Below are 26,118 nucleotides of genomic sequence, written 5' to 3' on the forward strand. Positions count from 1 at the left end.
GAGCAGCCGGCACCGCCGCCCCTTCGCGTTTTTCCAGAGGAGAGCACGGTCCCCGCAGCTTAGTTGAAGATTATTGTGGCTCTCCGCAAAGCTTCGGGCCAGTATGAAAGTCCGCGTTAATGCTTTTGTTTTCCCGAAGACGCGTAATGCTACAGTGAGGTCTGCTTTTGGACGGTCGTGGGTTGACCGATTTGACTTTATTTTTAATTATAAAGCGAAGTGAAACAAGCCTTTTTGGCTATTCCAGGCTCCATGATGCTAAACATGGAACTCTGCGTAGAGGTTGGTAAGCCAATTCATTAGGCTTGCTAAATAAGCCATAACCACTTCTCTAGCCAAGACCTGAGGTTTGCAGCTAATAGCTTAGTTCAGTCTTCTTGTAGAGCTTGCAGTGTTTGCAAAGCTATAATTAATGCAATCTGTAGAAATAAAAACATTTTCCTTAAATGTGTTTTTAAACAAGTGCTTGAGTAAACATAACGGCCAGCAAGTACCCCTTTCAAGCTGTTTTTAAGTGTTTTGGTGAGGTCTGTGCCCTTTAGAGTTTATTATGCTAAAGTTACAGGCGGTGGCAAAGTGAAACAGACTATATTTCTGTTTGGTTTTCAGAAAATTTCTGTAAAACACTGAGAGAGATTTTATTTTATTTTATTTTATTTTATTTTTGAGTAGGAGGGATAGGGACAGCTCAAGGAGAAATGGCAGTGGAGGATGGCTGAGCTGTTCATACCTGAAATTTTTCAGAAAAAGTTTTGCCTTCTTGTCTAGTGTTCTGTGTTTGTGTGTGGATTTTAAACGATTTTTAGATTAGAAGCTGCTAATGGAAAACCTTAAAGGAATAAGTTTGCTACACGAATTTTATAGTGTGTGGCATTTGAAAGTGTAGACAGATAAAGTCAACTGATTCTCATCTTTTACTTTTTAAGAACCTAATTTGAAACACCCTTAGACTGTCAGGTGATAAATACTCTTCTAGTTAAGAGATTAAGATTGCAAATTAATTCCAAGTTCACTTGCACAAACATGTAAACAGAATTTGCAGGGGATTACATGTTATATTCTTTATTCTGTACATTAAAAAGTTCTAAACATTAAGATGGAAGTAGACTGGAAATAGTACCAAAACTTATTTTCTCCAAATGTAAAATGAGAGTGATTGTGACTGTTATATCATCTTTAAATGATATCTGACTCAAATGATGTCAAAGCCTTTTAACAGATCTATATAAATCACTGCTGAATGTAACTGTCATTCAGTGAGTGGTTGCCTGCCTCACAAAAGGGAAGAAAAATCTGACCAAGGGCATTTGGGCAAAATCTTTAAAAACTAAATGTCATAGACTCATGCCGATGTATTTGAGTTCACTCTTAGCTGAGAGATGTCTGAAGTCCCTCTGTTCCCTCCTTCACCCATCCAGAGCATATTGTTCATTTCTCTGTCTTATAGTTGCACACAGCTTTATGAACCATGAATAAAAAAGTCGGTCCTGGTGGACTTGCAGATTTCTGCTACCAAACGGTAACGACTTTGGAGACTTTAACCTTTTGAACTGAATTAAACTTGAAGATTTTAGTAAGCTAGCCTTGTTAATAGTGGACTGTAGGTAGTGGGCCCATGCTAGTTTTTCCACTGCCTGTGCTCTTCTTACAGAGATGGCTAGCCCATATGAATACCAGCCTACATTAGAAATCCTTCCAAAAAATGGGCAATGAACAATCAGACACTCATAGGAAGAAAACAACACACATACACTCACGCACATGTATTTTTTATACCTACCCACAAGACTAAACTTTGAATGAGGTAGGTTTACTTCTACTATTTGTGTACTTCCCTATTTAAACAGAAGAAAAACTAGTGTTATTACAGCAGCAAATAGCACAGCACTAAATCATTCTTTACTCCTCCAGTCATTTTGCATGTAGCTCACAGACTGTATAACCCCTTCCCACATGTGCCTTTCTCAAATATTCATGGACAGTATCTGTGTAATTATAAGAATAAACAACCCCAGGTGTGTAGAAAGACAAAGAAAATACATGGCTTTTCTCACCTGCTGTGCCGTTGTGTGATGACAGAGAATTACCATTATTTTCTACGCATCAGATGAAGACTTTCTTTTTATTTGTGGTTTGAAGAATAAGAAAGACTGACATTTTCATAAATAACCAGAGGCCACAGGGACAGAGCATGTTTCACTGTGAACCTGAGTTTCATGAAAATTACAGAATGATTACAGGGAGAGTGTTCACGTCCCTGATGGTATCACACTGTCATGGGTACACTCATCTTACCAGGTGATGGCAATATCAGGGGCATGGTTTCCTTAATCACAGAGGTAAATTTGCCATAAGATGAACCTTAGCAACATCATGATAATAAAATCACAGTTCCTTCTAGCAAAAGCAACTAAAGTCAAGGTCATTTTCCAAAAGATGGATCAGAGGATTTTTCCTTGTCTGGGTGTTCCACAGCTCTGGGTTCTAAGCAACAAACTGGATGATGGTTGGGCAGGGAGGGGGGTATCTGTCTGTATGTTTTTAATCTGTCTAAAGAGATTTCTGATCTGTTTTAACTTTATGTCCTTGCTAGCTCCAGAAGCAGAGCAAATATTACTTTCAGAGAAGACTTTCAGTAGTCTACAGAGCCCTATCCCTGTTTAATTAGGAATAATATTCTTGCCTTCAATTTCCCTTGAGCAGAAAACCCCACAACAACCACCTGTGTCTATTGTTTGGGTGATATGTGATTTTCAGATATTGGAAACTTTGCAATAGTCCAGTAGCAAGAAATTGGAGTTTTCACACAAATAACACCTGCAAGAGATTTCTGATTGCCTAACACTCTCATGTGACTGCAAGGACTCATGAGCATATGGCTTCCTACAACCTTGATAACAGCCATCAGGACAATTTCTGGCTTCTTGATGTATCAGAGTAGTCATCAGGTAGTTGAGATGCATCAGGCAGTCTAGAGTATGGTTTCCTTGTGGCTGTATCAAGAGAGTGTACGAGTTTTGTAATATATGCCTCTCTGCCAAGCTGTGGACCCAACCAGACCTCACCTGAGTCCCTGTATGTGTGCCAGGGTACACAGGAACATGAGGGCTGGGCTGATACACACCTGAATCTTAATGGGGAACCAGGATGTGCATCAGAGTCCAAGAGTTTCACAGTTCTTGTGAATTCGCTGTGTTACAGATGGCCCAAAGCTACTTCGAATTTGTACCAATCTTGACCTTTTGTCATTAAAAAACACTCTTTGCTAAAGTTGCTCCTGGACTTTGTCTCCCGAGTAGCAGCATATTGCAATAATAAAGTGAGGGGAAGCATAGTATTACAGTTCTGAATTGCTAACTGAGCCACAGGGATGCATGAGGGAGGAGAACATTATTTAGCACTGTATTTATTGTTATTTCAAATAAACAAACATTGGCAACAGAACAATAACTTTCATTTTAGAAAGGTAGGCTGAGAGCTGTCTCATAAGAAACCATGAGTTCTGGAGGGACTGTAGCCAATTTGGCTGCTCCTGGTTTTTCCTCCCCTTGTGTCAAATACTAATGTAAAACATTCTTACATTCCAGAAAATGTCTTAAGTAGCCTTTTTCTTTTACCTTGTTTATGGAAAGGCAGGTAATAGTCTGCAATTCTTGTGACACGTTGTTGGAACTCTTTTGCAACACTGTATTTATATTCTGATCTGTGACCACTCTTTCTAGATGTATGAAACCAATGAGAGATGAGCCTTGTTGGCCTGTTATATTAGGGGAATAGTCATATCTTGACGATATAGGTACTTTTGTTTTGAGACACAATGTTTTGAAGAAAGCTCATTATGTTTCTCAAATAACTAAGTTTAAGATCTCTGCATTTACCACCACACTTTGGCATTGTTTATGCTGTATTTTCAGAGCTGTCAGCTTAACTTTTCTCTCAGTCGCCGTGTTGTGTGTGCATGTACTTGTACAAACAATAGGACACAAGTGTTTCTTATTTTAAAATCTTGATGACTTATAACATACCACAGGCTATGTAATTTTCTTCTTTCAAAGCCTTGCTGAACCATGTGTCCTTTTCGATACAATATTGATCTTAGATCTTAAAAAGGAAGAAAGTTTGCTTCTTGAAATGAACACCTTTGCCTGTTAAAAGTTTCTTTCATCAGTGGCTGGGTATTTCAGGGAACAATTCTTTCCTTTTTCTCCCTCGGCACATGCTTTGTGAGTATTCAATAGCATTTAATGTGCTTCCACAACACTCACTGTTTTAAGATGGACCACTAAGGTAGTTCAGTAAAAGTAGGCTAAACACAATCAGAGCAAGTTAAGGACCCATTTGGATGGCGCCTACAAACTCAAACATTTGGAAAAGTTACTCTAATTGTGACTCAAAAACCAAGACCATAAATAAAACTGTAAGTGGCTCCAGATCCTGAGAGCATTGTTACTGCAAATGGGCATTGGTACAACCAAGGTTCCATGAGCTCTGAAAATAAAACACTTTCAACAACACTTCCTTGCAATAAACTCTCAAGACATTTCTTACTAAAGAAACAAAAACAAAACCCATGCGAGTTATTATTGAAAGAGTCAGCAAAACTTTCGATCAGGGGTTAGAAGTAATTTTTCTGCATGCAGCCAACATAAACTGTGCCTTATAATGTGAAAGACACAGTGGAGGTGGCACGTTGACTGCACACTCAAAAGATTTGAAACTAGAAGCGAGGAGCAGAAGTGAACGTAGGTGGGGGGGGGAAGAACAGGATAGGGAAAACAAAAAGAAGGAAGTAATGCACATTTTGTCTAGTTGTGATGCTTTCATCTGTCCTCCGTTTCCCGCTGAATACCTCGAGGAACAGCCATGTGTATTCCTTGACAGCTGGAAAACTTCAGGGTTTGGTTCATCTTGAGAAGCCTCCAAAGGTTTAGCTGCTGTCCAAAACCTATCTGAACCGTGTTGTTTTGGAAACTGGGCTATGAAACTTTTCAAGATCTGGCTTGCTCAAGACTTTGCCAGTGTTTCCATTTCTTCAGCCAGACCAGTCTCAACACAGGTTCAGCCATTTTGACGGTATTTTGATACTTCCATTTCCTGTCAGGCCTGAGACCAGGAACTGTAGAGGTGCCTGAAAATTAAAAACTGAGTAAGGAAGAGCTAGGATCAAAGACCTATTTTTGAACAGCAAATGAAGTTTGCTGAGTGAGTTTGAGTTTGAGTTTGGTTCAGGAGTGGCTTTTTTTTTTTAATCTCAAGAAAAACCTGTGTTCTTGGAAAAGCTGCAGAGTGAGATTTCCAGATATTTTGTGTTTTGTTTAGAACCAAAACCCAAATGCTTTGTAAGGAGAATCTTTGTAAGAATCTAGTTAAAATAGTTCCTGACTGTGTGAATACTGCCTTCTCTTCCTCTGCCACTCTGCTTCCTTCTACAACAAAATTCTGGTGACCCCAATCATTTTGGTCTCAATGGCCCTGCGTAGTCCCTCAGGATATCCTTCTGTGGATATTTCTCTATCCACTTATGATTATTAATTGATAGGCTCTGCCTTCATATTTGTCTACAGTGGTAGATAAAACACTTTCCAGTGCAACACTGGCTGTCAGAGTGAAAAGAGGAAATACTTCAGGAAAAATATTACAGTTTAGAATATGCTGATGTTACACAGAACAATTTATGCTAAAGGACAAGCAGGGATGACTTAAGATGTAGCAAGAAATTGGCCATAAGGAGTACCTAGTAATTCCCTTCAGGAAAAGAACCAAACAGAGAAGAGCAGGTATAGGATAAATAACTACTTTTTTTTTTTCTTTTTCATGCACTTGTCTGATCTTTGCCTAGTTACCCAGTCTACACAGGGAACTGGTCTGATTTACAGCCATTTGTGTAATGCAACTGTGTGTTTGGGATATAAAGATACAAGCTTTGGCTACGTGAGGGTGAAAGCTACCCAAAAGTGTATTGACTGGTATTTAGATTGGTGTGGTAACACTTAGTATCAGAGGGTTTCTTAATATGACATTACCAAATCATTAATTGTATTCAAAAAAGCAAATTTTGTGTTGTCATGTCTTACCACAGAACCTGCGAAGCAAGTTCGTGTAGAGTCAGTCCCCCAAACTGAATTTTTAGCCAGTTATTGCAGAAGAAATTGCCTTGATGAGTCAGTAACTGACCTCCAGTGATATTTTTCCCCTTTCTAATTTCTTAGCTTTTAAAAATGACCACTGGGTATTTCATTAGCTGCTGAAAAGCCAGGCTAATAAAGAATACATCCTAGAATTCTTGTCAGGACAGAAAGAGAAAACATATCCCGAAGGCTATACTTTCCAGCTTTCTCCCTGGCTTGCTCAGTATGCTGGTAGAAAACTTACTCAAGAATGTTTACCTCATACCTCTCCAAAACATAGCTTTTTTTTCTTTCATTTACTTTAGGCTGTTTTTTCTGTCATCTTCTGAGTCACTGAGCAAAGATTTTTTTGTATTTTGTCTTACCTTAAATTTGCTCAGAGGATGTAATAGTATACTTTCCTGTGTTTTAGGTGTTCATTTTTAAACTGTATACAAATTAGCTGTCATACGTGTGCTATAAATCTTTGACACTCTATCTTAGAGCACCTAAAGAGTACTCACATGAAAAATTCCATTGCTCTGGAATGCTCTTTTTTTTTTTTTTTTTTAATTTATGCTGTGGCTTCCTGCTGTATTTTACAATTTTTTAAGATACAATTGCTGCCATAAAGTGCTCAGTCTTTTATTTGGGCTAGATGTGTCATATATTTATCAATATTATTTTTTCAGTATTAAAGCAAGATACTGTCAGTGGATAAGCAGTGTAAATGCTCAGAGAAGGTCTATAGCTTTTTTGAAATGAAAGTAATATCAGATAAAGAATCATTTTAATGGCAATCAGGATGGACTCACTATGATCCATGTAGCAAGCTGCTGTACAGAGCAAACCTGCAGATTGTGGGCATGTGTAGATGTTAGGGAGGCGAGGGAAGGGAATGACTCAGTTTTATTATCTTTCTCTTATCTGGAGTAAAGCGGAGGAGTGGTGAAGTTTAGTCTGAGTGAAAGTCTGCCATTGAGTCTCATTACTATTTTGAAGGAGGAGGAAAGAGGAGGGTGACATTTTGGTGGACATACAAAACATTTAACCGTATTTTAACCATAACATGACTGTGAACAGAAATGCTGCTGATCCAGATCATGTGTCCTAAATTATCAGAGAGCACAAAGTGTCGGATCTGCCGGGGACCTAGATCATGGAGTCTAGAGAACTGATGGCCAAACCTTTTTCTTTGCTAGGTGCTGCTCTTTACAGTGGCATCTTTCTGGAAATGGTAGCACTGTGTGTCACCTTGTTATGACAATAGTGCTGTATAGCACTGTTCAGAGCCAGAGAGTCCCTTCCAGTCCCTAACATTCTGTGATTCTGTGATCATGTGGACTATGTGCCTGTTAGAGCGAAAAATCACTGTAGCAAATATCACTCTTAAAATGGAAAATTTCTGTCAAATAAATGAAATAAAATAAGTGAAACCTGGTCCCAAGTATGCTATGTTATAGTGGAGGATAGCACATATTCTAAAGACACCTTAATCCCCACAAGAAGGTACAGAAATGAAAAAAAGGCTAGGAACAAAAAAACTAAAGAAGACTCTGACTTGATTACATGTTTATTTACGTAGTAAACAGTAGTAGAGGGGCAGAGAGGTCACCTGTCTTGTTCTGTTATATGACACTTTAGGGATCTGCCACCGGAGGGAGTGCAAGAGCAGCCCAATCTGCCTTGTCCCCTCTGGGGAGGGCCGAGACTGTGGGAATCCCTTGTTTCTCTACCCAGCTGCATGAGTCTGGGGGGGGGGAGCAGGAGGAAAAAAGGGGACTTTCATTTTTCAGCACTTGCCTTTTAGTTGCCCATCAGATAGGCCTTCAAATGAGAAAAAAACTCAAATGGGGAAAAAAAAAGTCAACAGAAACTACTGAAAGGTAATACAGTTCTGTAGAAAGAAAGTGTCTTTAATGACATGGCTTGCCTTGACATTAATTAATCATTAGCACTGGTGAGAGCTCAGAGCAGGCTGGTGTGGTGGGCAAGAGGGGAAATATGGTCTAACATATGAGCTGCTCTTGACTGTGAGACACCAGGAGGGGTTCAGCCTGCAGAAAGTGTATCAGCTGTTCATTTTATTGTATGTATCCATACTGTTTCTTTTTGCAGTGCTTATTACATGAATTTTTGTGAGCAAGACAAAACAAAGTGGGCAACTTATTTTCCACACTGTATTTAATGGGATTATGTTTCAGACTGTGTCCTTCTGGGAAGGCAGTTTTCAAACACGTCAGATTTTTGATGGATTTCAGCCTAAGTGGATTTAGTTGCAATTCTGAACTTTGTACAGGATGTTTTATCTTTCCATCTTGTTTCCTCCTTGAAAGGTTCCATAAATTACATTTCTGAGAGAAAGGGAAAGATTTTTTGAAAGAAGTGTTCATTTGGTAAATTGCTCTTCTGTTTAAGTTTCCCATTTCCAGGTGCTGAATGACTCCCAGAGCAAAAGTTCTGTCATTGCTTGGTGATGGACCTCCATTAGTTTGCAATAAAATTACAAGGCAATATTCATGTACTGATAAATGACTTCTTTCTGAAGGAAAAATGGCAAAAAGTAGAGCTCAAATACCTATTTGTCTGTACCTGGTGCAGTAGTTTTGTCCAGTGCAAAAAGGGTATAGTGGGTATAGGGTCCTGCTCTTTTGAAGTGCCAGTGCTTATGTTCATTAGACACAAGACTAGAAAAGATACAAGGCAATGAGAGAGTCAGAGTATTTTCTATTAGATGGCAGAGCCAGATCTGACATCAAGATGAAATGACTTGAATATTGCTGCTAGAGATGGCTTTTTACATCTGGTTGGCTGGTTAGAAACCCACAGAAGCACAGCAGATATAGCACTGCTGATTTGATAGAGTAACTGGTGAGATATTCACAGGTTCACAATGTGTGTAGTATTGAGGTAAAACCAAGGAAAAGAGCTGGCATAAACCTAGGAGTGAGCCCAGAAAAGCTCGAAGATGACACCTTTTGTGACTCATGATTTTGACTGGGCTGTCACTGGCCCCTGCAGATTTTGCTCCAACGTTCTCCTTCCCCATTACAGTTGATCTTCTTTCCTTAGTACATCTTCTTCTCCAGTGTTGTACATGCTGTACCTATTTATAGACTGTAAGCTCTCTGGGTTTGTACCATGTTTTGGGCAAAAGAGCCTCATTCTTGGTTGGCCCTCTTGGTCTACCATCATTATCAAGTTCAATAATAGTAAATCCTGGATGACACCTGCTTATAGACAAGTATGAACAGAAATAATAAAGAGTATACAAATAACAGAGTTAATCAGGCAGTTCTGGCCACAGCCTGGTTCTTTACATCTTCTGTGTAGGATCCGAGCTGGCTACTTTGTATAGATTTTATTTTTTTATTTTTTTTAAGCCAAGTCTACCTTTTGTAAAGAATTAGAGCAATCAGTTCAGCACTACAGGAAGAGATGAGAAAAACTATCTATTCCCTGGTCTTGTTATGCTCTTGGCCAAAGGGGATCTGCATAGTGCAGAGGGCCAAGTGTCATCTGCTTGGTATTTCCTGATATGTGAGAGCTTAGTGTTTCAACCTTATCACTGCCCTAAAGGTGGGGTTCTCAGGCTGTGGAATGTTTCCTTTCATGGTGCAAACCTTTTTCTCCTCTAAAGAAAAAAAAGCCCTGAACCAAACCAGCCTGGTCTTTCCTGAAAAGAATAATGGAAAGTTTGGATGCCTCTTCCTATTTTTGCATGTAGCTCAGCACGGATCTGGGACATTCTCTGACCACTGCCCTTCACTACCTCTTCTTGAAGGTGAAAAGAAGAGGGTCTGAATGGAAGACACTTCCATCCTGTGGATGCAGACCAAAGAGCTGAGAGATGTTCTTGCTGCTACATTTACCACCTCTTGAATATGTTCTCTTTTTCTACAGCAGCAACACCAAGAACCCTCCAAGAAAACTAGACCAAAGGCTCTCTTGACAACCTCAGACAGGTGTCATGCATTATCAAGGAACACAGTTTTTCTTCCTACAGGCTACCTGGGCCTTCAAAATATTATCCATCAGCTGCAAAAATTCCCTAGATTGCCATCACCTATCTTAAGACTGTGTATGTCAGTCACATATGTGTATGCAGGGGTGAACTATATACATTCCCATGCAACTATTTTCTTCCTTTTGTTTTCCAGCAAGACTTGGACCCCCCCCCCCCCCGCCCCCACTAAAAGCCTAAGGTTCTCTTGGGGTTAATAGCTAGAATTTCTCCTTTTCTGAAGTTTATGCAATTTGATTTAAGAGCTTTTATCTGATTTTGTTTGTTTGTTTGTGGTTTTTGGTCTAAGAAAGGGGATAGCACATTGAAGTTTAGTGTTCATTTTCATTTGACAAGATTTCTAAGTTGCTAGGTTTTGACTGTGTTGGAGATGCTGCAGGGCACCTGTGTTTGGTAGGTGATAAATTTGTTTTATCTAAAGACTGAAAAGAACACCATCTCCCTTCAAATCTCAGACCAGGTCCACTTCAGGAACTATTTCAGGCGACAATTGGTTTTATTTTAGTAGCTCTTTTGACTATCATCCTAAATGATGAGAGAATAGAAAGACCTTTCACCGCTTGAGTTGCTTATTATGACAGGAGCAATCAAAACTTACACAGTTTCTCTTCTTGGCACAAAAGTAAATTATTTCTTTAAAACTGCTATGCTGAGTCTTCTCCTCACACCTGGGGGTGAGGAAACTTCAAAGTAAGATTCATTTCACAACCAGGTCAGGAAAACAGAAGTGTTCAATGAAATTAAGTGGTTACAAATCGCAAAAATCACATGTAAAAACTCACTATTTCCACCTGACAGCAATTAAAGCAGTGTCAGAGATGCAATGAAATTCCCTCAGGGGATTTTCATATAACTGAGTTAAACATAATAAAGAGTGTGCATGATGGATGGAAAAGCTTGAGAGAAATGACAAGTCTATCAAAGCTGAAGGGGGGTCACAGTTCATATTCCACAACTATTTTGTGGTGTGCAGGATGTCTCTCAGGAAGAACCCTGCGGCTATCTGCTGTCAGCAACAGGAAAGCAGGTGTGCGCCTGTGTCTGAGAAAAGGGCAGAAATAGATGCTTTCTATTTCTTGTAACTGGTGTTTCTCGTTTGAATAAAGGTCAACACCTTTTAAAAGTTTGTGATTTGTTGTTGTTTCTGTTTTTGCTATCACATCACTGCTTAGTGGAGTGACATTTAGAATTTTTTAACAAGGTATAATTGGAGCGGATTACTTAATTTTGTATCAGTTCTTTGTGACTGTAAAATCGCCTGAGGCCTGCATGTGTCACATTGACACATTCTTTCCTGCATTGTTTAAGAAGTGGTAGGATGTGTGCCAGGCATCTGCAAGGCAGTTCAAATAGTGGAAAAGTGTGGGTGAGATGGTTTGCCCCCCTAGTACACCATTTTGAGAGATCAGAAGTGATTCTGCCTCACCAGGCTGCTGTCCTTCTGGATAAAGAGGAAGGTCACAATCACAGCTTCTATCCTGGCCTTCTGGAATATCAGTTTGCTTTTGTACACCCTCGTGTGACTTGGAGAGCAGAAGTGCCTGAGACAGGCACGCAACAGAATTAAGTTTGGAGCTCTCTGATGGTGTCATGCATGTCATAGATAGAAGAGCTGCTGGTTCCAGAGGTTTTGGTACCTGGTACCAGAGGATTTGGGTCCATAGGTACCAGAGAATTTGCATGATGGCAATTCAAATACTCCATAGACTTTATAATGGACATGTCCAGCTTTCTGGATTACATCCTCCTCTGTCCAGTGAGAGTCTGAACAAGGCAAAATTGGATATGTATCTGTACCCCTGACTCTGATACAAGGAAAACTATTTTCTCTCCTGAAAGGAATGAAGGAGAATAAACTTGACTATGGGTCTCCCTTATAAGGGCAGGAGCTTACAGACAAACTTGGAGATGACTGCAATATCTGAAACTGCTACTGTCAATGAGCATGTTTGGATGTGAAGCCTCAGAGAGGTGATAAAATCTCTGTCAGTCTGTACATGTCTGTATGGCCAGGCTGTTCATGCCCCTTGAATAAAACAGAAACATGTTAGCTTTTTGTACATGTAGGTAGGAGATGATCAACAGGTGGATACCAACTGGGCATGTACTGTACAGAGGAATGGCACAAAATCACCTCACTCTGCTGTCTGTTTCTGCTGAGTGGTATTTACTTTCTTGAATCAACCTTGTCATCATATTCGTGCTTCTTACATATTGTTGTCAAAGGCATGTGACTACAGAACTTGAAGTCCCATTGTAACAGCCATTGTAACACATTGTAACAGCCGTTGTCTACCTTTCACCATGTGTGGCAAATATAGCTCACTGTCTTGACAGGAGGTTGATAAATTGGAGCTAAATCACACATCCACCAAAACCATTATTAAAACACTATTCTATTGATCCTTTTTTTTTTTTTTTGGTGAAAATAATGTTTTTTATCTTGTCAGCAAGGAGAGCATCTCTTCTGAGACAGAGTCATTCTTAAATGACATACTGTATGAAGGCTCCAAAATCTGTTCTGGGAGCCAAAGATTGGCTGAAAGATACATGAAAGTGGTGGTAGCACTGGCTCAGGTGAAATAGAGGTGAGCAGAACCTGGAAGAGGCAGTAATCAAGGTCAGCAGTGTGGAAAGCTGTACTCATCCCAAAAATGAAGGAAGAGAAAAGCTCAAGTCATACTATTTTTTCTTTTTCTTTTGTTTTCAAAATGGTATGTTTGTTCCAAAATAAAATGGGCTATAAATTAAATTGGCTATAAAGAAAATGAACTCATTTTTATGAAGTTCTTTTCTTACAAGCAGGCTACAAGGCAGTCTTCTAAAGGTTTCATATTACGTCAGAGTCACATAACTTATCTGTGTATACAACTCTCAAATTAGCGCTAAGGCCACGTATGAGTATTTTTCATCAACACAATCATTAAGAGAACTCATGGAACTGGGAGTGCTAAGGTACCTGTTATTCATTCTGACTGATTATATAGGCAAGCACACTCAGGATGCATTGGTTCCATGAAGCACTTTGTCTTCCAAGCTCACACATCTCCATCAGTCCTGCTGTTCCCCCGTGACCTGGAATGCTGCCTGAGCTTGATTGCAATATGTAAGGTGAGGCTCCTGCTGCTTACCTGCTGCTGCCTTAGCTGATAATCTGCCTTGTTGTCCAGAAGTGTTTGCACACTGTGTTAAAAGTCCTTCTGAGACTGCATGTGAGAGCATGCAATGTATGAGTTTCTATTTTCAACAGCCAGCCTCTCTGTCTTGGTGACTGTATGATGCATGAAACTAGTTAATGTTGTTATTTTCAGTTAATGTGGCCAGCAATCCCTCATGTCCATTAACTTGAAGCTGTGAATGGTGCTATGAAAGGAAGGGTTGGTCTTTCAGTGTATGGGTCACTTGCATTGTTGTTACAGTACATTGATCAGGGTTTTAAGCATTTTCTAGCCCAGAGATCTCTACTGCTCACTGTTTTGCTTTCTCAAACAGCTGTTGACTCTATGCTGTCTCTCAGATAGACTTTTTTCTTCGTAACACTTTTCATGTCAAAGGTGAACACTGTTGCACTATTGCTATTTCATTTTCCAAATTGCATTAGGATCTGTGCCATGGGAATACATTTAACTACTATGGTGTTGTTCAAATACACTGTAACTTGAATCGAACACTTGGCAGATTTAGCCTGATGGACTGTGAAACCAGATGTTATCCTTCCTCTGCTCATCACCTAATGAAATACATACCCAGTACTTTGTTACTCTGGGGATAATTTATCAGCGACACTCAGCTTCATTGTGGATGCTTCCCTTATCCCACAGAGGGTGGCAGATCTGTCTGGTGGAGAAGTGCAGTTCCACCATACATATACTAGATCATTTGAGAACTACTCTGGGGACCCCCTTCTGCTAGAAAGTGTATATTAGGGCTTGGGAGCTGGTTATGAAGCTCTGATAATAGCCAAATTAGTGACGGTGTGACTACAGTGCCTCTCAAAACCAGAGGAGGCAGGTTTGGTCAAAAAAAAAAAAAGGCAAATATTTCTGCTTTATTCCTAGGTAACTGGTTAATCACTGCTGCATTTCTGATTGATGGCTGACACTAAGAACAAGCTCACACATGCAGCACAGTTACAGTTGCCCGGTTGTTCCTGTTTCTTTACAGTCGTCTCTGCAAAGCCTAGTTTTTAGGAGCCAATGGAAAATGAATTGGTGAAAAGGATGGTTCCTTCACCTACTAAAAGACCATCTGGGAAAGACCAAAGAAGATATCACCTATAAGGTGGGCTGAAAAAATTGGGAGAGATGAGTCACATAAATCCAAAGATAAGTGCATCTGTGTTGGACAGATCAAAAAAGAAACGTGCAAGCAGAGAATATTTTAATCAATGTCGAATACAAGATAGACATCTAGCTCCAGGCAGTCTAGGGAAAACGCTCCCCTCTTGCACAAGTTTTGTACGTGCGTGTACAGACTCGTTTGTGTGTTTTTTGTTGTTGTTGTTTTGAAGTTATTTCCTTCCTTTATGGATAGATAGCTTTTCATTAGCTGGGATTTGAAAATAATTGTTATCAATAACAAAACAAGTGAAACCTCTGCTAGCCTATCTGATAGCTGAATGCCTAAATGTTTTCTTTCATTATAAGAATTATCTAAGCAAAGCTACAAGTGTTTAAAAACTATATTAGCATAAAGAGGAAAGGAAAGGATAAATTTGGGCAATTCTTTTAAAAGTATTTTTTAAAAATAATTTGCCCATGGAATGTTGCATTTTTAAAGACAATATTTCTTATCAAGAAGCTCTTCTGTTTAAAAGTTTTCTATAAGCTTTGTGGATTTGATTGAAATCCTTGGTTTGTAGTGCCGATGTTCTTAAAAAGATGGAGAAGCTGCCATTATATTGCGCTCTAAAAATGTGTAGTAATGCAAAGGAATTTTGTGTCCTAAAAGACCTCACAGAAGATAAAAGTGCAGGAAATCTAGCAATTTTTAAATAGGTGGGTTTTTATTACTCGATTTTTAAGTAGGTGTTTTTGTTTGAAAGGAACTTCAGGCAGCTGTAGTATTTCATGTGTAGTGTAACACAGATGTAACTACAGGTTACTATAGTTACCTGTATAGTTTTGTGGTGCTACAGTAACAATAGCTAAATAGGATCTAATACAAATTGGTAAATTTCATCAACTGAGTCCACTTCCGTGAATCTTTTCTAACCTGGAAGTTCTGCAAAATTTGCAAACTCTTCAGCTTCTCTGACTTAGCTCCTTGTTAGTGATCACGCCATCTTATTTCAATATTGAAGACAATATAACAGTACTCGGTGTTGTCTTTTTTGCAATTACCTTTTCTCCTATTGAGAGTTCCTCTACCATTTTTAATATGAGAATATACATTTGTGATAAAACATTTGGGGATATTGAGCTGATTTTAAGAGAGTATATCACACCCTCTGTTCATAAATCCATAGCCTCCAACACAGAGTGGCAAAAGTGTCCAAGGATTCTGCAGCTTTTGCTGAATTTCTTTCAGTCTTGAAATAGCTTCTAAAACCAGGCTCTATTCAGGAAACATTTGAAGGTGTAATAAATACTGTTTAATTGTGGTGTCAATACAAGAAAATATCTCAAATATATCTGAAATATGGGCAAAATTGACCTTTCAATTTTGAATCATTTATTTATTGTTACAAGAGACTGAGATAAGACTGGTCAAGTGGTTGATTGTTACTTTTTCTGACTTTGTTTCTGACCAGGCATGTTAAAATGGTCACAGAGAGCTGTGGATTTAAGTCTGCAAAAATAGGGAAGAAAAATTAAAATTCTGTTATAACTATCACCAAAGACAAATTCTTCTAAAATAAAATTGCTTATTTTATTCAATTGCTTGTTTCTTTGTTTGTTTTTAATCTCTTTCTTACTCACAATCTTTGCATAGCAGATAAGATCATCTGTAACAGTTTGAAGATGTGATTCAGAGGATGTCTCCAAAGATCCGTTCTTCAAACATGCCTTTGAAAAATCCCAAGCTATTTGATTTATGTATTTTTTTAAAGACGTTATAAGATACAGTGTTATATAGAAAATTACATTTCAGGTTACCTGTTTCATTGGGTAAGCAACAGTTCTTTTACATTTATATCATGTGTGTGATCTTAGTGTCACAGTGACCTTACCCATATCAAAATCTTTAGTGTCAAAATAGTCCAATCTTACAACTGTCTTCTCTAATTACCCAGTGTCAAAACATCCCTATAACCCAGCCTAAATACATTTGAATCCAACAAATTAGCACATGTAAGACCTTTTTCTCATATTATTCAATTAAATATGAATTTCCTTTCCTCAGTCCAAAGCAAATCATTATATATATCTCTCGGGGGACCAATTCCTTTCTATTTGAACCACTACAACTGCCAAAAACCTCTTATTATGGTAAAAGATACAATGTGAAAGGCAACTGGTCTACACTAGTGTCAAGCACTGTGAGGACCAGGGAGTGGGAGCAGTGATGGGTCCCCATGGGTATCCAGAGCCTGTCATATCCCCAAGTCAGGAAAAGGACAGCTCGGGGGTGCCCAGGGCAGCCCCAGCCCTGGGAATTAGGCACCTCCCTGGGGATGGGCTGATGTCAAGCTGGGAAGTCATCCATAGTTTGGGGTCTGAGTCTGTACGTGCAGAACCCATGGTGAAGCTGCAACGCATCAGGAGCAGTGAATCAGGCAGAGGCCAAGCCGCAAAAGTTCAATTGAAAAGTAGCTCCCACGGGCAGGGGACATCCCCCTCTGGGTTGTCACCCTGCCCAGTGCTACCTGGGAGCCTCTGGCCAGGGACACCAGGAGAAGGGGTCTGACACAGCTGTGCTGTCTCTCCTTTGACCCTGAGCCCAGGCAGCCAAACTTTGATGAGGGGCATGCTCTCAGGACTCAAACAGAGCAATCCAACTGAGTGTTTAAATGCTGCAATCCAGTAGGCACCCTAAAAATAGCTGTGCAATCTGTGAAGCAATTCTTGCAATGAAAAAACCTAGCAACCAGATATTTCATCTGGAAAAGGTGACAGCAGAGGCCAAGCTGCTGTTATTTCCAGTTTTACCGGACAGAAACTGTGTTGGCTGGTAGCAGTGTAAGAACCCCAATAAACCACCTCTTCATTCTATAATAGTTGGCATTGTGTAGCGTTGTACTTTGTATAATACAGATTTTGTAGCTTTAAGTTGCAATGAAATACACAGAGAATAGAGAAAATAATCCTCTGATTTAATTGCATATATAATGCTGAAATTCCTTTGTCATTTATGAGTGAAGACTTTTCCCTTGGGGGAGGAGAATCACAAACAAGAAGATTAGCACAACACCAAACCTAGGATCCCATCACCTTTTTAGTCCGGAAAACAGACTGAAGGGAGAACCCAAGGAAATTAATCTCAGTGATGTGAGTGTAAGGAACTGTAGCAAAATGTAAGCATCTGCACAGAGGATTGTCTCAGACAAACTACAGAAACAGTGTGTGTTCAGCAGTCTTACAGCTCATCACCCAGTATGTTTAGAGAGCACTAGTCTTCATAGGTTCCCACATCATATTGAATATTTTTGCAAGGCAGCAGTTACTAGAGTATTGACCACTCACATTAGTGTATCTGACATGATAGCCAGCATGCAGATAAGTTCCTCCATCCACAATTTCCTCCGGTGTGAGCTGGAACAAGCTATAGCAGGAAATGAACAAATTGCTTCCCACATTGCTTTCTCTGCTTTCCATACTGTATAAACTGAAAAGTGCAAGTAAACCTTGTGAAAGCATGGGCAGACTGCCAGAGACAGAAGCTGCAGAAGGGACACATCCATGTCTGTCTTGTGCATGCCTGTCTGCATGTATATGGGTGAAGGAAGCAGGATGGATACTTTGTGGCTGTTTCTGTACTGCACAGCTGACTACTGTGCAAACACTCCTGAGTTGTAGGAGACCATGTTGCTCAGCATAACTGTGTTACCATGGCACAGTGCCCAAGCTGCTATGTCTTTCAGAGCCATGCAACTTTGCATAAACATATCCACCTGCATGAACACTAGTGTGGCAGTACAGTTCTCCACCAGGCAGTGCAGGGATGCTATAGATTACTGTGCTTGTAATCATCATATAAATTTTGCAATGTTTTCAAATTTCAGAAGACTGAGTAAGCAAGTTGCAGGTAAATAACAGATAAATGACTTGCTTTCATATGCTCAGCCCAGAAATGCCTTAATTAAATCAGTTTCCATTATCTTGCAAGGTTTGGTCAGAAATAGCTGTGGGGCCACAAGAACTGATCTCTTGTTGACAAAAGATAAAATTTCATGCCTTATTTGCAGTTATGCCAGCACCAGCTTTTCTGAGACAACAGGAAAACTCTGAAGGACATGTTCTCCTCACCAGAGGAAGAAAAAACCAAACAATTATTTCTCATTTCTTGCTTTAACAGAAATTGCATTTTTACTTTTGTGCTTTTTCTTCACCATATCAGGATTTTTCTTCTGAACTTTAGGAGAAACCTTTACACTGAAAGCATTTGCAAAGTAATTTGTGTTACTGTCACATCTGGCCATAAGGGTGGACACTAAGTCAAACTCAGTTTCAGGATTTATAGATTTTCCATTCATAGTTAACCTCTTTGATCAATTTGAATGAATAAAGTGATAGGAAGAAACCTTACAGTTGTCTTGGAAATTTTCATTGCTAAGTGGTTCATGTTTTTTTTTGTTTGTTTGTTTGTTTGTTTGTTTGTTTTTAATGCAGATGGATTGTTTGACCTCCTTTCATATCTTTCTTGGGGATAGCCATTATGCTCTGTGACTGTTTCTGTGCTGCACAGCTGAGTATTGTGCAAACATTTCTGAGTTGTAGGATACCACATAGCTCAGCATAACCGTGTTGTCGTGGCTTTAGCCATGGATAGGCATTAACTCATGAAATGATTAAAATTTTTTATGGGAGTTGCTTGGTAAGAGTACAAGTAGGGACAAGGTGATTTTAAAATATTTTTTTGCCTTATAGGAAAGGAGCATGTGCCCTCTTTGTTTTTTCCAGACCTGGAAGCAACCTGAGTACTGCAGGTCTGAACGGGAGTAGTCTCCTGTTCTTCTCATATCTTGTATGACTTCTGTAGGTGCTGTCTAGGATCTGTTGTACAGTACTAACAAACTGTAATTCAGGAGACAGTTTAACTCCTTAGCTCAAGGTGGTAACAAGGAGAGAATTGGGAGGGTTTAAAAAAGCATAGTGTTTCTATCCCACAGGAGTTTTGACAATATAGATTGATATTCTGTCTGGGAATTAAACTCTGTCTTCTCTTGATGCCATCTAGTGTCTTTCAGGCATTTTACTGTGCAGTTGACTCCTGAGGAGAATGTCAGTTTTGGTGGCCCCAGTCCCTTCTTTGCTGCCATTGCTGCACCAGCATTGAGCAGCTATTTGAGCATGTGACTACAGCCTTAAAACTTCTTGCTTTGTGCTACCTAAATGAAAGGCCTCCCATGTCTTCACATGGGGACCATGTGAAGAATGTAAAAAAGGTGTTCCCTGAACCACATAACAGAAACAATGGAAACAGGAAGGTTTTGGAGGGAGGCACCTCCTTCTCTAGAACTGTTGCAGCTACCTCCATGCCCTGTCCTGTTCACATATAACATCTTAATGGCAAAGATCTCTGTGTATTTATGTCTCAAGTATGAAGTTGTGAACTCCTGTGAAATGCCTGGAAGTGCTTTAGCGTGGTGGTCTCTGCATCTCTTTACAACAGCAGTGATGTCAAGGGTGCTGGTCAGCTGTGTTGGTTGGTCTAGTTTTACCTGGAAGAGGGAGATGTTGAAATCCTGCTCATGAGATGTGGAGGAGACAGCTGAAGTCATTGGAAAGAAGAGTTGAGAAATATCCCATTCTCTCAGACTTCCATACTAAGTGTGTCTGTCAAGATGTTTTGGCCTAGAGGCAGCAGAAACCTGTGTCTATCTGAAAGTAACAACTGAGAATTTACCAGCTCTTTGTCCAGAGGAAATCGAAATTCTCTAACCTTGCCTTTTTGGTTTAGATAATCTGAGGCTAAATCCCTACTGCCCATGTAGTCCTCCCTCAGTGGGAGAGATGGGATGGAGGAGAGGATTTGTCAGGCAGGTAGTTTGAGCAACCACCAGGAAAATCTTATAGGCAGTGAAGTGAAAAAGACCATGGAGCTGAACTTAAGAACTGACTTGATGCCAACTTGCATGTCATAACATAACCTGTGCACTCAGAGCTTCGTGGTTGCTCTCAGAAGATGGAATTTTCTTGCATTAGCTCTGTGTGAAATTCGTTGAACAACTTCATGGTTGGAGGATTAAATGTCACCTCCCTTTCTGGAGATGGTGGGAAGGGGACCATGTGAAGAATGTTGAAAAGGTGTTCCCTGAACCACATAACAAAAACAGTGGAAACAGGAAGAGTTACAGCTCAAGCCATTATATCCCTTGTGTGTGTTTCTGTCAGTTCATCCAAAATTGCTGGGGACACAATGCCAATATTCTTAGTTTATGTTACTGCTGTGTATTTTAGTTACATGGTCCTTGTTGTAGAGTGTCCTGTATCAGTGAATTTGCAGCACATCTCTCAAAAAGGAACCCTGGGGAATTCTGCTGAATGTCAACTTCCTTACACCACTCAAACCCTCAAGATTTTATTTTACTCTTGCAATAAAAGCTGCGATATATTTGTCCATTAGATAACATGAGGAAAATTATCTCATTATAGCAATGAATATTTATTCAAATGGAAATGGTTGCACAGCTGCAACTTGGAAGAGTTTGACTTGTAGTATTTAAAGATGGGGATCACAGTGATGGCTATTTATTTTGTTTTCTGTGAGACACTGCTGTGTTTAGTGATGATAGGCAGCATTCCTCAGTGGTTCTTGATGTGCCCATATTATTAATCTAGTAGTCAAACTGTTCAGCTACTAGGATGAAACTAAAATAATTAAAACACCCTAGAAAGTCCTGTATTGAATAGGGACTTTCACCATAGGAAAAATATACAATATTGTCAGGTGTCTGAGGATGAAACGTGCACCTTTCCTGAAAGATATATGTCACCTGGAAAGACAGATAACACCTTCTGGTCTGTGCTCACACTGGGACTGGGAGAATAAATCTTACTGAAGGTTGTATTACAAATAGGTCCTTGCAAAAGTTCACCAGCCTCTTCTGTTTTCTTGTCTGTTAATAACAGAAGAGATCCATGCCCACCTGGCTCCTGGAGGCATATGAAGATCTTACCTGTTGGAGAAGAAAGGCACTATTGTTTGGAGCTCTTTGCTGATTCCTGTAAACTGGATTGAGTTCACTAGTTCGAAAAACTACTAAGATTGTAACCATGGAGCTTTTCTGTTAATAGAATATGAAAAGGATACAGCACAGGATAAGGTAGTAAATAGTTTCTTACTCTTTTAGGCTGCTAGGAAAATTCCTGAAGCTGAGCATTTTCAGCACAAATTCTGTTAACTGCACTGTTAACGCACCAGCTGAAATGCTGTAATATATTTTAAGTAATTTACAGCTTCCTTGGGTAGGCTTACAGTTCAAAAATATCCTAGGTGATTCTTGGCAAAGTGGATTTTATTGTGAGTTATTAGAAGAGCGATGAAAAGTTAGATGGGGATGCCTTTCTGTGCTAAATCTACAGTCCAGAGAAGGTTTAAATCTCAAAGATCAATGATGCAGAGTTCACTGTGATCAGGTCTGGTTTTCCATAGGTATAATGTGTTTTGCTAAAGCTTTTCCCAATTAAGTAGCTATTGGTTTGGTCAATGCCCCTTAGACACTGATTTCACCTGGAAACTTTCAACTCCTGATCTTGGTAAGAAATGTCCTTATGAGTCCCGAAAAAGGGATATTTAGTTATCTTTTGTTTGACCTAGTGAATGTGTTCCATGGACATGGATCAATCTATCTAGCTAATGATGTACTCTTTTGCAAGTCAAATGAGTTTAAAACACAAGCTTCAAATCTCTCTATCTGATTCTGGTCGATAGTTGTGCTCCCACTGAGACAATAGCACAGTGTAGGGAAGGTTGTCAACTTACTAGGCTTAAATACTCAGATCTAGAAGATTATTTTCAGTACTGATGATATGAGTTATGTAACTTGCAAGAAAAAGCAATAGCTGCACATGCTGATGTAGTTTACAATTACTTGGTACAGAGTTCAAAAAGCAGAATTAAAAGAAAGTCTGAAATTAATCAGTTATTTGGAAAAATATTTCCCAAGTGTATTAAATTATTTCACTTGGACAAATTATCTTCTCCAATGGCAAATAGCCAAAAACATCACTGACGTTTATGGATGGGTCTTCTGAGTTTAACAGGTAGCTACATTGTATCAGACTCTTTTTCATGCAGATGGACTATTCCACTTCACTGGTATGGTTTTGCCAATGGTACACTGACAGTTTGGGAAAAACTGTGATTTGTGCCCATCAGTCACAAACATAATTGGGACTCCAGTTCCCTGGTCCTCTGGGCCACAATAAAAGACCATAGACATTTTTGTTCAGTCAGTTACTGTTAGTGTGTGAATTAATCACTATCGTTTTATTCACACAAAAGCAATTGAGAGCTTGTGCCAGGGTGAAAAATCATTGCAGACATGGTCAGGTTTTTGTAATGAATGCTTATCACCTATAAATGTAGAAAGAAAATTCCAAGAAGCCAGAAGTCAGAAAAATCAAAATCAAGTACTTCCAGGAGCCTGTGTTTTATCTATGTGTATTCTCTTAAGATAAAGCTGGGCTGACAAAGGATGGTCTGATCTTCTTGGAAACAGTTGACATTTTCCCAGTTATTTCAATATTGACTTTTTAATCAAGCTCCAAGGGTTATTTGCAGCTGTGAATTAAATAAAGTTGAATTTTCCTAGTCCTGCCTAATGGAAACAGTTACTTCCTACTTTCTAACTACCTGTTTAAAGAAAGATACTGATAATTAATGCCATTTCCTGAACTCACTTTCTGGGTAAAACAATACCTATCCTCCCTGCTTGCATAGTAAACAACCTGTTCTTTACTGGAACTGAACAACAGCACACCTAAGTCACTCAAAAATCCTAAGTTTTCTATAAATCTGGCTTTTAAATCTCTTCTTGTATTTAATATGAGAAATGCAGTCTGAGCAGTAGTAAGGTGAATTCCCCAAGCACTTCCTTGACAATGTGACCTTGATACACTTCAACTGAAAGAGTTCAATCCCCAAATCTTTCCAAGCTCAGGGGTTTTTGGGGAGGTGCTCAAAAAGGCTACTGTAGCAAGGAATATGCTTTGTATTAAACAAACAAAATATTCTGATTTCACATGTAAGCTAATTCTGAAGAGGTAAATAAATATGGAGATGCATGCATAAACAGACTGATGTATCTAAATCCTGTATTTAAACAAACCCACTGAAACAGCCTTCCCAACTTGTGAAAGCATTGTGTTTGTTGCTACAAAAGCAAACAAAACCATCTGGATGTGACAGGTGTTGCAGTGTGGATCACTCTGGGGCACTGGACTTAATTTATGCATGTTTGGAAACAAAGAGAGCTTTGGTAGTTTTCTTCTAATAAATGGTGTCACTGTTGATATGAAGACTGAAGAAACTGTATTTCTGTTCACCGTCTTCATGTTTAGTGTTCAGATGACAATAGCAGGCATAGCACCACCTGATTTTGATTAAAATACATAGTTTTGCTGCAGTTTTGTTTGGGAAATCTATGGGAATGGTATAAGTGGCTGGGTGGGAGCAAGTGAGTAGGATCTTACCACATTTGGAGAAGATGAAAGAAGGATTAGTTGTGAAAACATTGCATTGAGAAAAAGGCTGGCATCTAGTAACCATAAGTACTAATATCCAGCATAGAGCTTGAATTTTGCATTTTTGTTCTTCATTACTGCTTACTGAAGAAAGGGATCTGAAGCTGTCTAACTACAGTATTATGAAAACTCTTTAAATTACTGGTTTATAATAGCTCAGAGTGAAAGGGGAAATGAAGGCTTATACTGCATATTCTCTGTATTTCTGAATTGTCAGCTTGGTTGGCAGCATATACCATCTCTGAAAGAAAACATCTGTTGCTGTAGTCAGTAGACCTTTAAATTAATTTGAAAGTACTTTCTCAAACCTGGGATTCCTGGCCTAGACTTTAGGAAAGAAGCCTCTTTCCCACAACTAACTGCATAGTTGATATATTTCGGTTTGGATACTGATTCTCAAGAGTGGGAAGACGAGTTCATTTTATTACTGGGTTAATTACTTCTTGTACAACCAGTTTCAGGATATTAATTTTAAAAATGCATATTTTCAATTTCAGAAAAATATTAGTGAAGGAAGTATTAAGTATGTGCATATTAGTGGGTAACTTCTGTTCTCTTTAATACTTACAAGTAAATCCTGGAAATCCATCTGATAAACTACCTTTCTTTCTCATGGCTCAATCTTATTTCTTGTTTGAATTTTTCTAACTTCAGATTCACATTATTGGATCTTTGTCTTTGCTGGAAGTTAAGGTAGACCCCTTGAATGAGAAAGGTTTTTTGCTTGTTTAATACTTTCTGTAATTTTTGTTTGCATTTCAAAAGTTTTCAGATAGATAAGTTCTGCTTTCTAATGTGTAAGTGATCAACGGCGTGTCCTGTGGAAGGAAATAAGATTGCTGAAGTTAATGCCACTAACGGAGTTCAATCCCTCCCAGAAATATTTGAGCTAGGAAACAGCTGAGGTTGATGCATAATCATCATAGAAATGGACCTCTAACTTTAAGCAGAAACTAGTTTTGGAGCTGTAACAATTTTTTTTTTTTGTGCTGGAAATTGTTGAGTTATCTTGTAGCTGTCCCTACTGCTTAACTGTGGAGTAAGTTCTTCTAATTATCACATATTTGCTGATACAGCAAATTACTGTTCATGTCTGAGTCATGGACAATGGAAGTTATAATTTCAATGGAACATCAAGTTGACACTTGCCTGTTAACATGTTTTCCATGTTTCTCTTTTGTTCTAGATCAGATATATATACAGATATATAAATATGTTCATATTCCACAACTTAATTTATCAGTTACCACAAAGCCTGTAAAAAACAAAGCAGGTGCTGATCTGTTCAGTATGATGTATTTGTTAAAATCACAGCAAATTGTGAATTGCTACAATTTATATAGACAAAGGTCTGAATCAAAATCTTGGATCTAAAACACACCAAGCTTGAGGAGGATTTGGATTCAGATCTAAACTCTGTGGTTTGGGTTTTTCTTTAACCACATGGTGTTACAAACATCTATTTCATGTGTCTAAACTGTCCCAGCTGTGCACAGTATTTCCTTGAACACATTGGACTTATTTTCACACAGATGTAAATCAGGAGTAACTTTGCTAAAGTCAATGCAACTGGTGCCAGTAAATGATAAGCAAGGAAAGATCTGTGCTTTCCATATGATGTCTCTGTATGCTGGTAGTATAAAAATGAAATGTATTCTTTGCATCAGCTTTTTGAAATAATATGTCTTCACATGTGCGTGAACATCTTGCAGACATGCTAGCAAACACAAAATATAAAGGAGTTGGAATGGCAGCTGTCTAAAATGGCCATTTGAGACCTGTCTTTTAAGATAGGCCTCTAGTGCCACTGCTGTATCCTCCTTGCTGTCTTCCCCCACCTAGCTGGTTTTTACCACCCATGCCATCTCTTCACACGTACTGTAGCCATGTCCTGTTGCACCCTGTCAAGACATTGGATTTGTCACTGTGCTGTTTGTATCTCACATTTAAGGCTGTCACTCACCATCAGTTAGGAACCAACATTACAGAAGCATTTGAGGTAAAGAGAATATTAGAGCTGGATCAAGTATTGATTTCCACTCCGGCTTTCCCTGTTGAATTACATAAAGGTTTCAAGTGAACTTTGAGCTGTAAAGAAACCTAGCCTTTTCTTTAGGTTAGACAGAGCTTGCAAAAG

At 39.1% G+C, this 26,118-nt stretch overlaps 1 protein-coding gene across 6 annotated transcripts in view; it reads left to right on the plus strand.

Annotated features, from left to right (window-relative positions):
• The window catches only part of SMOC2 (SPARC related modular calcium binding 2), a 143,010-nt gene that overhangs the window by 934 nt on the left and 115,958 nt on the right, over nucleotides 1–26,118 (plus strand). The window lies entirely within an intron of this gene.

The sequence above is a fragment of the Columba livia genome, chromosome 3 (genome assembly GCF_036013475.1).
Source record: "Columba livia isolate bColLiv1 breed racing homer chromosome 3, bColLiv1.pat.W.v2, whole genome shotgun sequence".
Taxonomy (NCBI): domain Eukaryota; kingdom Metazoa; phylum Chordata; class Aves; order Columbiformes; family Columbidae; genus Columba; species Columba livia.